Source organism: Schistocerca serialis, chromosome 6, assembly GCF_023864345.2.
Source record: "Schistocerca serialis cubense isolate TAMUIC-IGC-003099 chromosome 6, iqSchSeri2.2, whole genome shotgun sequence".
In the NCBI taxonomy this organism is placed as follows: Eukaryota; Metazoa; Arthropoda; class Insecta; order Orthoptera; family Acrididae; genus Schistocerca; species Schistocerca serialis.
Genome location: NC_064643.1, coordinates 530,557,934 through 530,572,958, shown reverse-complemented (window position 1 = coordinate 530,572,958; position 15,025 = coordinate 530,557,934). Strand labels below are relative to the sequence as shown.

At 42.4% G+C, this 15,025-nt stretch overlaps 1 protein-coding gene across 2 annotated transcripts in view; it reads left to right on the top strand.

Annotated features, from left to right (window-relative positions):
- Positions 1–15,025, top strand: part of LOC126484171 (protein tamozhennic) — a 63,507-nt gene that overhangs the window by 2,450 nt on the left and 46,032 nt on the right. The window contains exon 1 of one of the 2 annotated variants that reach the window (XM_050107579.1): positions 3,894–4,030. The exons of the other annotated variant lie outside the window; for it this stretch is intronic. The gene's annotated coding sequence lies outside the window, so the exon portion shown is untranslated. Of the gene's footprint in view, positions 1–3,893; positions 4,031–15,025 lie in introns of those variants that run through there. 2 annotated transcript variants of the gene reach the window in all.

Genomic DNA, 15,025 nt, shown 5'->3' with positions numbered 1-15,025 from the left:
ATATCAACATGACACTTTGCTGGATGTTAGTCTCCAACTCTCTGATGGCTCCATCGTTACATCTGTCAGTGTCAAGTCGACTAATCACTAACAGTGCCTAAATTTTCACAGCTGTCACCCCTTCCACACAAAAATATTGCAGCCATTTCCCTTGGCCAGCTGTGAACTGCATACCTTCAGTGTCACGAATTTCCTTGCCCAGTATACTGAAGGCCTCACCAAGGACTTTACAGTCAGGCACTGCCCACCAAACCAGTCTGCAAACAGATGTCCTGCACCACGTCTTCACACATCCATAATCCTCCCAGCACTACCAAAAACCAACTGCAAAGAAGTGCCCCCCATCATCCAATATCAGCCCAAACCATAGCAACCTTCACCAGGACCTCGACTCTCAAACATCATGCCCAGAAATAAAGGACATCATACTCCGGATCCCACCTGCCTAAAGTTTTATTCTGCTTCCAGTTCAACCTGCACAACTTCTTGGTCCAACTTTATGCCCCTCCCACTCCAATCCCCTTCCAAAGGGGTCATGTCCCTGTGGAAGACGCAGGTGCAGCCCAATTCACTCACCCAGCATATCCTACTCCTATCCTGCCACAGGTGTGTCCTATCCCATGTGAAGCAGAGCCACCTGTGAAAGCTCCCACATCATATATAGCTCTGATGAAATTTCTATGGGCATGGTGGCCATTCACCTGCCCACCAGGATGAATGCCCACTTCCAAACACTGGCCAAGGCAGAGTAGACCAGCTGAGCACAATACAGTAGAGCTTGATGGCTGCTTTACAACCAGTGCAATCTAAGCTCATCCCTCCAGCACCAGCTTTTCTCAACTATGCAGATGGGAGTTATCCTTACAACACATCCTTCACTCCTGTAATCCTCCGGCACTCAATCTCTGTCAACCAACTGCACCCACACTTATCCAGCAGCTTCCGCTTCCTCTGCCATGTGACCCACGTCCCAGCCATGCCTTCAGGTCATCGTGCATTGCATAAACTCACCAGCTCCAGTACCTGTGTGTTGCATTTGTATCCTGTACTCCTGCTGCCGTCCTCTGAACTGCCAGCTACCCCTCCCCGTTCCTCTCCTCTTCCCGCGTCTTTCTCCCTCTAGCCAACCCGCTAGACACAGCAGCTTATCCCATTTCACCTGGCAAAAATTAGGATATGGCATATTACTCTTCCATAATTTCTACATGCAACTATACAGATGTTAGTTGTTTATAATCAGTTGACATTTGTGTGATGCAGGAACAAGAAACTGGTACCTGAAAGCTGGTTATGTGTTATTTGAACTGTCATAACATAATATGTTGCTATCCTTCCGTGTAATATTTGAAAGTGTTGTGTTTAGCTTTGGTTGTGTGTTCCTTCATTTGTAATATTAGTGAATGGCATGCAACACTCTTAGATTTTAATAATCCTATTAAAATTTTCATCATCATTATCTTCATCATCTTCTTTTACAGTTTCCAACCCCCGATCGAGTGTGCTAGGGAACATAAGCATCTCCATATTTTATGGTTCTCCCGCCATTCTTCCATCTCCACTCTGTCCCAGTGTCCATCTCTCTCTCAGTCTTCCTGTAAAATCAAACAATGGGCAAATCCAGGATGGGATGTAACAATATTATGAAAAGGATATTTGCTGCTCACCATATCGCGGAGATCCTGAGTTGCAGAAAGGCACAACAAAAAGACTGTCGCAAAGTTAGCTTTTGGCAGCTGGAGCCAGACTCAGTCAGTCAGCTGTAAGCTCTGGGCACGCTTCAGTGGCCACCATACAGTGCAGCCGTGGAACATTGGAATGGACGTTTGGCTTTACCACCTGAATGGTAAAAACTACATATCTGAAGGTGTGCGGTGCACAGATGAGGTGCATAATGGTTGAAGTGGAACAGTCATTAGTGGGCAACCTCTGGGGAATATAAAATAATGATGATGATATTTGGTTTGTGGGGCACTCAACTGCACGGTTATCAGCGCCCGTACAAATTCCCAACCTTTGCTCAGTCCAGTCTCGCCACTTTCATGAATGATGATGAATTGACGCGGACGACACAAACACTCAGTCGTCTCAAGGCAGGTGAAAATCCCTGACCCTGGCGGGAATCGAACCCAGGACCCCGTGCTTGAGAAGCGAGAACGAGACCACGAGCTGCGGACTGGGGAATATAAGGCATATCCTGGCAAATGGGGCTCTGTTTGGGTGGATCTCTGTTTCCCTAGGTGCTCGTGGGTCTGAGATGAAACTGTCAGACTTGCCCCTCTCAGCTTCCAGTGGAATGCGTATCAACAGCCAAACTAACAAGAGGGCTGGTGTTGCCAGTTCTCTAGATACAGGAATTAATTCAAATTCTTATGTTTCTAATAATAGAATGTATGCTACTAGACAGCATGTGCTTTTAATAGTTAAAAGGAAAGAGAGCAGATTTGAAAAAGTTTGCCTTTTCTGCATTCAAAAGAATTTTACAGAGTATTGCTGGAACTTTAAAATATTCGAAGTGATTGCGAAATTGTACACTGTTGGATAAAACTTCTAGCTCCCAACAAACAACAACACTCCACCCTCAAGAGAGCTAAATGCATAGGAATATGCAACTGAAACAAAGTTATACAACATGTTGAGCTACAGCAAAGGTGTTGTGTTCTGCGGAGATATTGTGGATATTTCTAAAGAGGAACTGAAAGATGAGTGGGCTCAAGAAGGTGTGGTGTATGTGCAAAATATAATGAACCAGGTGGATAACAAACTGGTCGTATCAGTGTCCTTAATCCTTACATCTCCTACGAAGTGTGTAAATTGTGCTGGGGATCACACTGTCTGTAATAGAGGCTGCAGTGTTTAATCTCGAAGAAAGGGAGATACAGGAGCTCAAGAAAACAAAGCATATCCCTTACTGTGAGGCCAGAAAGAACTTTAAGTCTATGCAACTTCCCACTTTTAGTACTTCATTTGCTTCAGCTCTTACGAAGCCTATTCCTTTACACAAAGGAATGTAACTAGTGTCAGCACACTGTATTTGTCAATGCAGTTGTGAAGGTGCTTAGCCTTAGACACAAAATCAGAAAAAGCCATACTTTCCGACATTATAGAGCTTAAGCTGCATGAAAAGGCAGACTGCAGCAAATAGTTCAGCACTACCACTAGCACTGCCATTAATGTTTTTCCAATGTCTTCTCCTAACCTAAAGGGAAGCATCAACCAGACCATGTGAATCTGACATTTCCGATGATCAAGCTTTGCCGACAGGGTGGAATACAAAGCCTTCCAAGAGCAACCATTTAGCTTCCAGACTAAGCTTCCATCCATTGTAGGATTTCCACCTCAGTAGAGGTACAGGGTGAAAGAAAAACATCACCAATGAAATGGCCTCCGTACTACAGTAGAACATCAATGAGTTCAGGACACTTGCGGAAGAACTGAAACTCCTAATGCAGGGACATCCTCAGTGCTTGTGTTTACAGAAAATATGTTTTAAAGTTACTGACGCCCCTGTGTTACAAGGCTATACCTCCAGCTAATGGGAAGTTGTTCAGCCATCTAGGTCTGTTTGAACAAAGAGACAGTATTCAGGAAGCAGGGAACTGTATCACACATCGGTTTCACCACACCTCTGGCTTATCCACCCTGTAGTCCTCAGGTCATCTTCGAAGGCAGCCTATGCCTTGGTGAACTGACAAGTACTGCTGAGCAATTTGGGTCTGGTGTGCTGCTCTGTGACAGTTTTTAAGTGCCTCCAAATAGCATAAAACCTCCCAGCTTTTTAAAGTCAAAGCTCTTTGCATAATCAAGGAGGGAAAGAAAAAGGCATGGCATGTGTTTGGTTCACATGTTCTATGAAAGAATAGGAAGCCACCAGTTATGGTAAAAGCGGTTTCTTACCTATAGCACCAGTGTTGAAGCAGAGTCGTCTCCTAACTACACCTGAAGACATCACCCATGCATCAGCAGAACATTTTGGGATGACTACTGCCATTGCCAACCAGGATCCAGCGTTCTGACACTACCAAGGAGAGGGGTGAGTTGGACTTCAGGTACGCCAATTTTGAGTCATGCGACTGCCCTTTCTCCATGTGGGAGCTGGTTTTGGCTCTGTCTGAGGCTCATCTGGTACAGCATGATGCTAAACTTGCCAACAACATCAAAAGAAATCTCTGGGACAGGTCCTCCAGTGGGGCTTTTGTGGCCCCTCCCCATATTAATTCATTCCTTCTTATCTAAGCACTTTTTTAGGTACTGAGTTGGCGATGTGCTGTCAAGTAGTTTTGAGCAGGAGATTGATGTTCCCGAGGGAATTGGTAACCTCTTTGCCATACCTATAAACAGCATACCATACATAGTAACATGTTCTGTGCAGTGCTCGTTATTTGTGGACAGTTTTGCCATTTATTGTTCTACCTCTGGTTTCTGGACCTCACTTTTCATTTCGAACTGTCATGGGTACCACATCTAAAAGACTTGAAGGCAAGGGTCCAGAAAACACTTAAAAGTGCCTTAGCCACATGTCTTGGGGAGTATACAGGGCACTTCTGCCGAAATTTAAAGAGCTTTTGTGTGATTGCGACTTGACTTTGGGTGCATAGTGCACAAATCAGCAAGACCTTACTGAAGGTCATTGAAGCTATACACCATGAGGGGATCAGGCTACTAGCTATGAGTGCTAACAGGACCAACTCAACAGCCAGACTTTGTGATGAGGCTGGGGAACTGTCATTCATCATCCAGTGGCATTCCTTGTGATGCATCAAGCATAAAAGTTTTTTTTTCTGCTTCCAATTCACCAGGATACCATACTGTTGTTCGTCCAGCTATGGAACACCTTTTCTCCTATTGTCAATTAGCAACAAGGCCGTATGAGATATGCATGAAGTATGTTCTGCAGTCACTTGGTGTGGAGCTAATACAAACCCAAATCCAGCATTTTAGCAAATTTCCTCCGTGGTTACTGCAGAGGCCCAGAATAATTTTAGATTTAATGCAGTATAGGGGAGGCTGCACTCCTGCGTCTGTTTTTAATGCCATATTTTATGACATTTTAAATGATCACCAAAACTGTATAGCTGTATTCAAAGATGAGTTAAAGAGGGGTCTCCATTGATTGCTTTGTTGTTTTCCCTGATTGTGTCCTGAAGATCCTGTTGCCCCAAGACATCACTGTTGTTGATGTGAAATAATATGCAATATTACAGGCCCTGGAGGAGGTGAGATTTTGTGCAGCTGCTAAATTCCTCACATGTTCAGACTACCTGAGCACCCTTCACACTGGTACCTAGCAGATAAGGTAGTCCAAGATAACCGGGATTCCCTTCTCCACTTAGAGAGGCTGGGGTAGGAGGTGACTTTATGCTGGGTGCCAGGGCAACAAACTGGCAGATGTAGAAGGCAAGGAGATATGGCGTGAGCCTCAGTTCAGTGTGCCTTCCCCTTACAAGCTGTGGCTTTATTGATGAGGTCAGTGGTGTTCTGTGACATACTGACAGAGATGTGGAGCCATGCCAACTCCAGTGCCACGGTCAGCTGCACTAGGTTCCTCAGTCGAGGATCCGTGGCACAAACAGCTTGTTCGAGGTGGTCCCACAGATTCTTGATTGGGTTTAAATCCGGGAAGTTTGGTGGCCAGGGGAGTATGGTAAATTGTCCTGGCAGTGGATGCAGTGTGCCAAAGAAAAACAAACTGAATGTAGAGGTTGACATGGTCCCCAAGAATAGATGCATATTTGTGTTAGTCCAGAAATGATGAGATCACCCAGCGAATGCCGTGGGAACAGTCCACAGACAGTAATGCTTCCTCCTTTGGCCTGGGCCCTTCCAACCATTGTTAGAGGGGTGTTTGCTTTCAGACATTTCACGCTGTACACGCAAATGGCCATCTGCCCAGTGGAGCATAAAATGTGATTCATCAGGAAAGACCACCTGTTGCCACTCAGTATACATCTGGTTGTAGTATTGGCATGCAAAGTTGGCGTGAGTGCTTGAACCAGGCTCTAGCTGTGGAGTCCTACGGGTAGCAAGATTCTCTTAATGATTAATGAGAAGACACTGTTGATTTTCCCTTTGTTCATCTGAGTGGTCAGTCGCTCAACTGTTGCATGTCTATTCACCCATACACGTCTCCACAGCCATCATTCACCCCTGTCATCTATGGCCAATGGTACATCACAGGTGCCTCAGCGCCAGTTTAGGCTGCATCATGTTGCCATGCGTGGTATACTTTAACCGCAGTGCCATGCGAACAGTTTACAAACTTGGCCGTTTCACAAATGCTTTCCCCCTTGGCCTGAAAGACAATGGTCATGCCCTTGTAGACATCAGATAAATCACTTGGTTTGCACATTGGGTCAATGGTTACATTGTTTTCCACATCCCCCTGACATGCTTTACATACCATCCACTGCAAGTGCTGCCATGTGCCGTCCGTGAGTGGTTATTGCATGTTGATGTCAAATGCAGATATGTTGGTCACATTAATGTGACTGGACAATTTGGAGTGAAAACAAATATTAACATAGAAAATTTTATTACAATTTTGACAAAGTTATTTTAGTTCTATGTGGCAAATAAGTAATTAACTATTCCTTGTATTGGCACTCAGAAAAAAATCAGCGACAATCGAGATATTTACCCATACTGAAACTATTTTCTTTTCTTTTTTTATAATATGGTAATAAAAACTGTTTTACTGAAAAATTCTTTTCATGTGTCACTCACATAAAAACACGCACATCAGATGTATACCTGTGTATGATCACAATCCCTGACCTAATTCTACAACCAACAAGAAATTTCATTTTGGTATTGCAGTACACAGTTAACCACATTTTATGTTTTGTAAAGTGAAACTTTTTCTCTTGTCTCTCAGTACATTTTTGTAGACTGAGAAAGATCTCTTCGCAGTACAATAGGTCAATGGCGCATAGTTCATCGATGCAATTTCTCGTGGCTCCCAACACACTTCACCTTCGAACTTCTCCCCACTTTATTCATATCCGGAATTACTCAGAAGAATATTCCTTAATTTAATGACACATGCTGTGCCCACTGAACCATGTATTTCCTCCAGATAGATTTGCATGTCTGAGCTAATGCGTACAGCTCTTTCAGTGGTAGAGATATGGACTCTAGGAGCCGAAATTGTGACAGGTAGATGTTGAAAGTGAGCTCTAAAAAATGACAACGATGCAACATGCTTATTATTCTCAAGGTATGCCTTGACTTTTTCAATAAGAGCTGTTTCAGTAGAGTCAAGTGTGTCTACTACCTCTTTGACTTCTTGGTAGTGTTTGGCATAATATAAGGCTATCAAGAGCCAAGTGCACCAACGTAAAGGTATAGGTTCAGGTAGGAGGGGAATGTTTGGAGCTATTTTCTTTAAGGAATGAATGTGGGTGGGAGCTTTGAGAAATACGCTGACCGGCATGAAAAATGCAAGACTTCAATTTCTTACAAAAACTGAAATTTATTTTAAATTTATGACACTAATCCACTAACTTATGATGGAATATTTTGGTACAGTCCCACTTAAGTGTCCAACAATGAGAAAAGGACGACGATCATAAACAAATGTAACAAATTAAGCCAGAGATGCACACTTCAAGGAAATTTTGAGTAAGCCTAGGAAGGTATTGCGTGCCTGTTTTGATGTTATACACTTTGCACTTTACTTCACAGACCTCGGAGATGACCTCTGAGACCTCTATTTACATCTTCATAAGCTTTTATTGCCACCTCTTGTACAAGTGATGGCATTCAACCTTTCAGGCATGCTCCTGATTAATGCAGTAATGTCCTGTTGATGATTCACATCCCATTCTTCCAGGAGGGCATTCCATAGATCTGGATAGTGCTGACGGGCTCTTCTCCCCAGCCGGTCCCAAACATGCTCAATAGGATTCAAATCAGGGCCTTGACCAGGCCAACCCGTAGTATGAATCCTTCTTTCATCCAAGAACTCTTGCACAATTCTCACAAGGTGGGAGTGCATTGTCATGCATTAGTGTAAATCATTACCAATGAATGGAGCAAAAGGCACAACATGCTCCAGAAGGATTTCTTCCACATAGTGATGTGCAGTAAAGCTCTCATGCTCCACGAAGACCAGATCTGTCCTCGCTGCTGTATTGATTCCTGCCCACACCATCACAGAACCAACCTGTAAAGGCATCCTGGATGAGAAAGTGCAAGGGGAATACCTTCCCGTGGCCTTCTCCAGACCCTTTCTCCTCTCTAAAATGATCAGAGGCCAAGTCGTGACTCATCGGTGAACAACACTTGATCCCATTGTTGTACCGTCCAGCCAAGATGTTCCCTTGCAAAATGTAGTTGAGCTGTGCAATGCTCTCTGGTGTGTTCCAGACCTGTGGCAGGTCCAATGGACTGAAGATTCACTTCCTCCTGTCTTCTTCAAATGGTTCTCTCACTAACATTGACCCCTCAAACTTGATGGAGTCGATTTCATGCTTCAGTAGTGGTGGTTTGATAGTTACAGAAAACTTGAAGTGAGAAGCGGTCATCTCTCTCTGATGTTGCTCTTCTCGGGCCTCATCTCCTTGCAGTGTCTACAGTTTCCCTGTACCTTTGTACAGTTGTGGAAATCGTGGAAGGTATAGTCCTCAACACTTCTGCAATGTAATGCCTGCCATGGCCATTTTCCACCAAAGCAACTTCTTTTGCATCTTGTTCAGGGCTTAACAGCATGTTTACTCCAGAAAGCTGATTATGACAGTGACGAAAGATCCTGAAAGGAGAAGAATTCAGGGTACAACAGTAAGTGCTACAAGAGTGGAAAAACATTATTCGCTCACATTCAGTGATGTGTTTTCCAAGCTGCACAGGAAGCAGCAATTGAGGTTAGTGCAATAAACAATCAACACTTCATTGTTTGCTCGCAAAGCAATGCCAGTAACATACCCCATCTCAAAAAATTGGTTGAAATTCTTCTCTTTGATTAAGTAAATAATTATGCAATGACATGCATCATTTATTGGGTGTTGCATTTTTCGTGCCAGTCAGTATACTTTATTAACAAAAGAAATCATACTGTTAACTCAGGAAAATTATGAGTACTTTTGATTTCCTGTGCCAGACAGTGCAGGACATGGGTAAGGCAGGTGCAGTGGACCACACTGGGATAGAATTCTTTCAGTGTTGCTTCTGCTGTCACCAACAGCAAAAATTTGTCATCCCTATCTTCTGGCCATAGAATGTGTAGGATATCACTCACTATGCCAACCACAGTACTGTGACTTGGTGCTGAGAAATATAATTTCCCCACCACAGCATTAGCTATAAATCTGCCACGACTTCCAGTTGTCTTGTTGACTGAAAGCCAAATATAATGGTATCAATGCCTTTTTGAATATCAGCAGTACCCCTTCCATACAGCTGTTTCGAATAATTTTTATGCAGTGTCGACTGATGTGGTAAATGCAACCTCTGACACTCTGCAGGAACCCCATAAAAGTAGGATTATTTAGTATATTCTGTTGCACATTAGCTGCCACTGAACTAGTCATAAAGGAAATTAAAGATTGAATCTGTTGTTTGTTCTTCTTCCTAGTGATGCTCATACCATGAGCCGTGAAATCTTTATGTTGAAAGAAATGTGACTTTTTATCATGGCTTAGCTAAAATTGAAACAAAAGAAAATGGCAGTAACTAAAAAAAAATAAGAACATGATCATGTAAAATATCAACATCAATTGAATCATAAATGCATGTCAATGAAGTAATTTTAAATTCCGATTCCAAAATCTGAGGGAAAAGACTAGTAAGAAGACTTGTAGATAAAATGAATGATAAAAATAACCTGTTCTTGTGTACTTGTTTTTGAAATGCTTGGCAAAAAATTACTCTGCTGTCGGTTGTGAAATTGGAATCTTCCCCAGTCCACTGCCGGAAAAGACCAATTTTTTATGATTTCTGTTTATGAATGACAAAATTACACTTAAAGTGTAGTATTTGATGCAAGTCAACACATCATGCAACTTCACTTTGTAACTACAAAACCAGACAGACTCAAGTGTCACCTATTTGTTCCTTTAATATATTTCTCTCTTGTTGGACAGCATGTAAATAAAGATTCGCAGGGTTTGCCCCAACATAGTGACATGTAGATGTATTCTCATAGTGACAATGCATCACATGCAGTGTTCATTTCAGTGCAGGCATATACACTATGCAACAGAATTAAAGGATCACTTTTTTGAAACCTCATAATTGTCTCCCATTGTGGTGCATAAGTTTGAAATTTGGCCCAAAAAAGTCTACAATCTTCCTCTGTAATGATGCAAAAGCAGGTGCCCTGTGTCGTCACCATCAAGATCGAAGTTGCTTCAGACTGCAAGGTGTCAACACATGTGAAAAAAAGGCCAGAGCTCAGAACTTCATATGGCATGTAAAGTGCGTTAAAGATGTCTCATTAGTACCAAATTTCACCACAATTCTTCCCAACACCAGCATGGACGTGTCACAAGAAGGGAAGGTTGTCACATCCCTTCGTAATCACATTCTACCCCTTCATTTGACAGCTCTGATGTAGGTCATAACCCCAAAACCCATCTTTGAAGTCGTGCAGTTTTCTTACGAGTGGCCAAGGTAAACATTTCAGGCAGACTGCCACTCAGAATTGATACAAAAAGGCCTCAGGAGATGGCATAAAGAATGTCAATGAAACCACTCCTTTGTTTGGGACATTGATTCCCACATATTTCATAACTGAAAACGACAGTTCTCAGTGCAGTGAGCAACAGGAAGATGTTTTTACAATCTTTGATACTGCTGGCATCTCCCTGGTGCACCAACCTTTCTCCAAGGACATCATGGGCTACCAACCACATAGAACATGATCTCACCCGTTTGGAGTGGAGTGCGATCACAATTTTTGCTCTGGTATACACAGTGGACCACTAGGGACTGTTCAAAACCATTCAACAAAATTTGAACGTGATCTGAAACAGCAGACGGTTCTTATGCTTCTGAATTGCTCCTGTTTCACATCCTCATGTCTCATGATCACGACAGAGGGGCGTAACGTTGTCATATGTGTGAGTTAAATGGCAAAGAGTGCCTCTAAGACACTCCCCCACTCAGTTTGGCAATAACCTTGGTGGTACCCATCTCCATTTATTGAGAATTTTAAAAATGTGCCTCTACAGAGAAAACCTTCAAAGCAGTGCAACGTGTTTTCAGGTAGGCAAGCACTTGATACACCTTGGGTGCCAGTAAGAGTAGCGTATTTACGGGTGTGGTTGGTTTCTGCAGAATTGCACACCATTCCTGATGTGGCATAGGATGGATAAAGGTCACCAGAAAGAGAGGAAGGAGCAGCTGATTGAGGTCAGTGAGGATACTTTTTAATCCAGATAATTTCAACAGCAGCTTCATGAAGTGAAACAGTCTCAACTTCTGTTGTGGGTATTGCGGCTTTAGTCTGTTTATCAACTAACCAGCTATTAGGTACATCAGAAAAAAAACACAGAGCATCCTAGATGTTGATCGTCCAGTACCAAGATTACCACTATGATCAGCATCTATATAGCACTTCAGAGTCCCTGTGTTGATGTGGCATTCATACAGAATACTGTCAGGTTAAAAAAATTAATAAATAAAAGATAAAGTTGATGAAGCAGCCACTGCATTCTCAATTTTGTTTTCTTACAGTTTTCTGCATGAGCTAAATCAGGAATAAGTTGAAAAGTGCATAAATATAACTAAATCGGCAGGACAAGTAAACAAAAGGGCAAATCAGTTATCATTTTCCGGCACCAGTTTTCCAGAAATGTTGTAAAAGTGCTCACCATCTCCTTCTGTCTTCCATAGATTACTGTTCCTGGACATCATATCTCTGGAATCCTCTCTCCTCCATGTTATCATCATCATCATCATCCCCACTGTGTGCTGTCACCCTTTCGTAATGTGCCCATACTACTGCAGTTTGCATTTCTTTGTTACATTTGTCTACAGCTATTGTTGGCAAAGGCCTTAATGGCTGAAAGCTTTATTTATTTGTGACAGTCTTTTTATTGTGCCTATCTGTGACTCATCATCTCCACTACACGGAGAGTAGCAACTTTCCTCTTCATAATATTGTTACATCCCATCCTGGATTTTCCATTGTTTGATTACACCAATAACAGGGACTTTGGTGCGGGCTACATTCCTGTCCTTTCTAGTGTTTGATTCATAGTTTTTATGAATCTCATTCTTTCATTGAATTCTGCTGTAGTCTTTTTCAATAGGGTATGTGTGTCTATACCATAAGTGAGAATTGGCACAAAATATGTGTGGTGCATGGTTGGTTTTTGCTTTCTGTTGTCCAACACAAGGTTTCTGTCTTGATTGTAAAAACTTGATGCTCTCTGTGTCCTGCTGAGTATTTCCTGGTTAAGAGTGGTGTCTTTGGAAGATGTGCTTTGGAGGTATTTGGAATGGGGAACTGATTCTAATTTTATCCCTTTGTAGTTGTTCCTTTCCTGTTTATGACCATTTCTACAGTCTTGGTGTTGCTTAACTTCAGTCCAAAATTTTTAAACATGCTGTTCCATTCTGTTAGCTTTTTCTGCATGTCAGCTGCTGTTCCTCCCCTCAGTGGAACATCAAAGGTGGATGTTGGATTCATTATCCATTTCCTTGATGGATTTTGTAATCTTGTCCATTACTACACTAGTGTGCAAAACTGAAGAACAAAAGTAACTTTTGCATGATATGTCACTGCCAAGTAAGTTAGCTCAATGAACCTTGGACCACACACACAGGCAGAACTGCTTCAGTATAGTACAGAAGGTAACTGAAAGATATCTGTAATGAGACAAACAGAAAATGTGGTTTTATTCAAAGACAATAATTACACTGAAGTTAAGGCACTTCATGATGGTCCCCTGGACATTATAAATGGTGTCAAATAGTTCTTAATAGAGTGTGCGATGATGACATATGGCAATGCATGCTGTACAGTGTGCTCCAGGGATCACCACAAGGTTGGTAAGGAATCCTAGTGGTAGGGCGTTCCATTCCTCCACCAGCGTAGTTGACAATTGCTGGACCCCCAAACGATGATGTTCGACGATGTTTCCAGATGTATTTTGTGTTCCCAGCTCTCTCCATATGAGGATATGTCTAGCATCATTGAATATGATTGTTTTGGTGGTCCAGGTGTTATGGTGTGGAGAGACATAATGTTGCATCTGTGTACTGACTTCCAAATCTTTGAACACAGTACACTCCAGTCGACATTATTTTGACACTTTACTCCTTCCTCATGAGTGTCTTGTTGGGGGTAAATTCAATTTTATGGATGACAGTGTGCAACCACATCGAACAGCACAGATGGCGGAGCTCTTGGAACAAGAGTATATGTGACAAATGGACTGACCAGTCTGTTCCCCCCAGTTAAATCCCATTGAGCTGTGAGATGTGTTGGAGAGATGTATAGCAGCATGTCCACATTCACCAATGACTGCCAGCAACCTCACTGGTCCAGGAATGGAACACCCTTCCCCAAGATCCTTACAAATATTGTGGCCAGCATGGGAGAATGTTGCAGAACATGCACTGCCGTCCATGGTGATCACACGTCCTATTGAGCACCATAGTCTGCCATTTGTAGAGTCCAGGGGACAATCATGAATCACAGTGACTTCAGTGGTTTCATCAAGCTATGTTGCTTGGCAGTGACACATCATGTGAAAGTTACTTTCGTACTTAAAAGTTTTGCACACTATTGTATTGTCAACAAGAGCAGTGATAGGGCAATTCCTTGTTGGACACCTTTCTTTGTCTCAAACCATTTCAGTCATCCATTGCCTATCTGGACACAGCTGTGGCAATTCTGGTGTAACTTATGTACTATTAAGTATTTTGGCGCCATGAGATCTTCCAGGCATTCCCAGATCTTGTTTCGAGAAACATTATCATAGGCTTTGCCAATGTCCTAAAATGCAGCCGCAGTTTTCTTTCCATATTCCCAGGACTTTACTGTCAACAATTGTAGTTGAAACTAGATTCACTTCTTTTTTTCTTAAAAAAAATATAATCCAAAAAGCACAAAAGAGCCTAAACCAAAAATTTTTGTAGTTGTTCAAGAATTTGCTACCAATAGGGTTATTGGCCAAGCTACATATTTATACTTAGCATCGACTACGATCTGCCCCTGCGATGGGATTGACTGTTCACTCTTTGCTGAGGATACTGCAGCTGTGGGAACTCAAAGCACCGGTATGTGCCCGTGTTAATAAGAGACACAGCTGTTTCGTGTCCAACTAGAATTCTGCCACTGCTCCATTAATTTCCAGCTGCAGCACATGCTTCTTCTGCTGCTGCTGCTGCTGCTGCTACTGGCACTAGCAAGATAGCATGCAGTGCACTGGCAGATGGTTTTGTGGTTGTTGTTGCTCTCTAGCTGAGGTAGACATGTGCTAAATGCCCCCATTTGTTTCATGCAAAACAGGTGACATCACATAGTGGACAGTGGCATTGTGAATGCCTTAGCCTGCAGTCTGGGCATGATTTGATTGCACTAACTTTCCTGTGAGTCTTTGATTACTCTGGGGCTTGCTTTGGGACATGTCGACAACAAATGAAGTGCTGTGCCTCTACCAACAATAAGGACTGTGAACCGTTATCTGCATCTGTTACTAGTGAACAAAGCTTCACCAGAAAATTGGTTGTTCGGTAAATTGGATGATTTGCAATGATTCGTTGTCATCAGTTTAGTGGGCAACAGTGACTTCTACTACCAAGAAAGTCAACACCAGAAGTACTGTGAACTGTAGCTCACACTGATGCTGTTACTTAGTGAACTTTGGCAATTCTTAGCACCTCAGTCAGAATTGGATCAGACAACTCTAAAGCCTTCATGCTACCTCCTTTATCAGGAGCTAAACATATAATAATATTGTGGATTATTGACTCTACTTATAATGTGCCACACTATTTACAGGAAAAAATCATGCTTGATTACTAAGCCTTGCAAATCAACATCACATGGTGTGTATGTTTGCTTACATTGCTTCACACA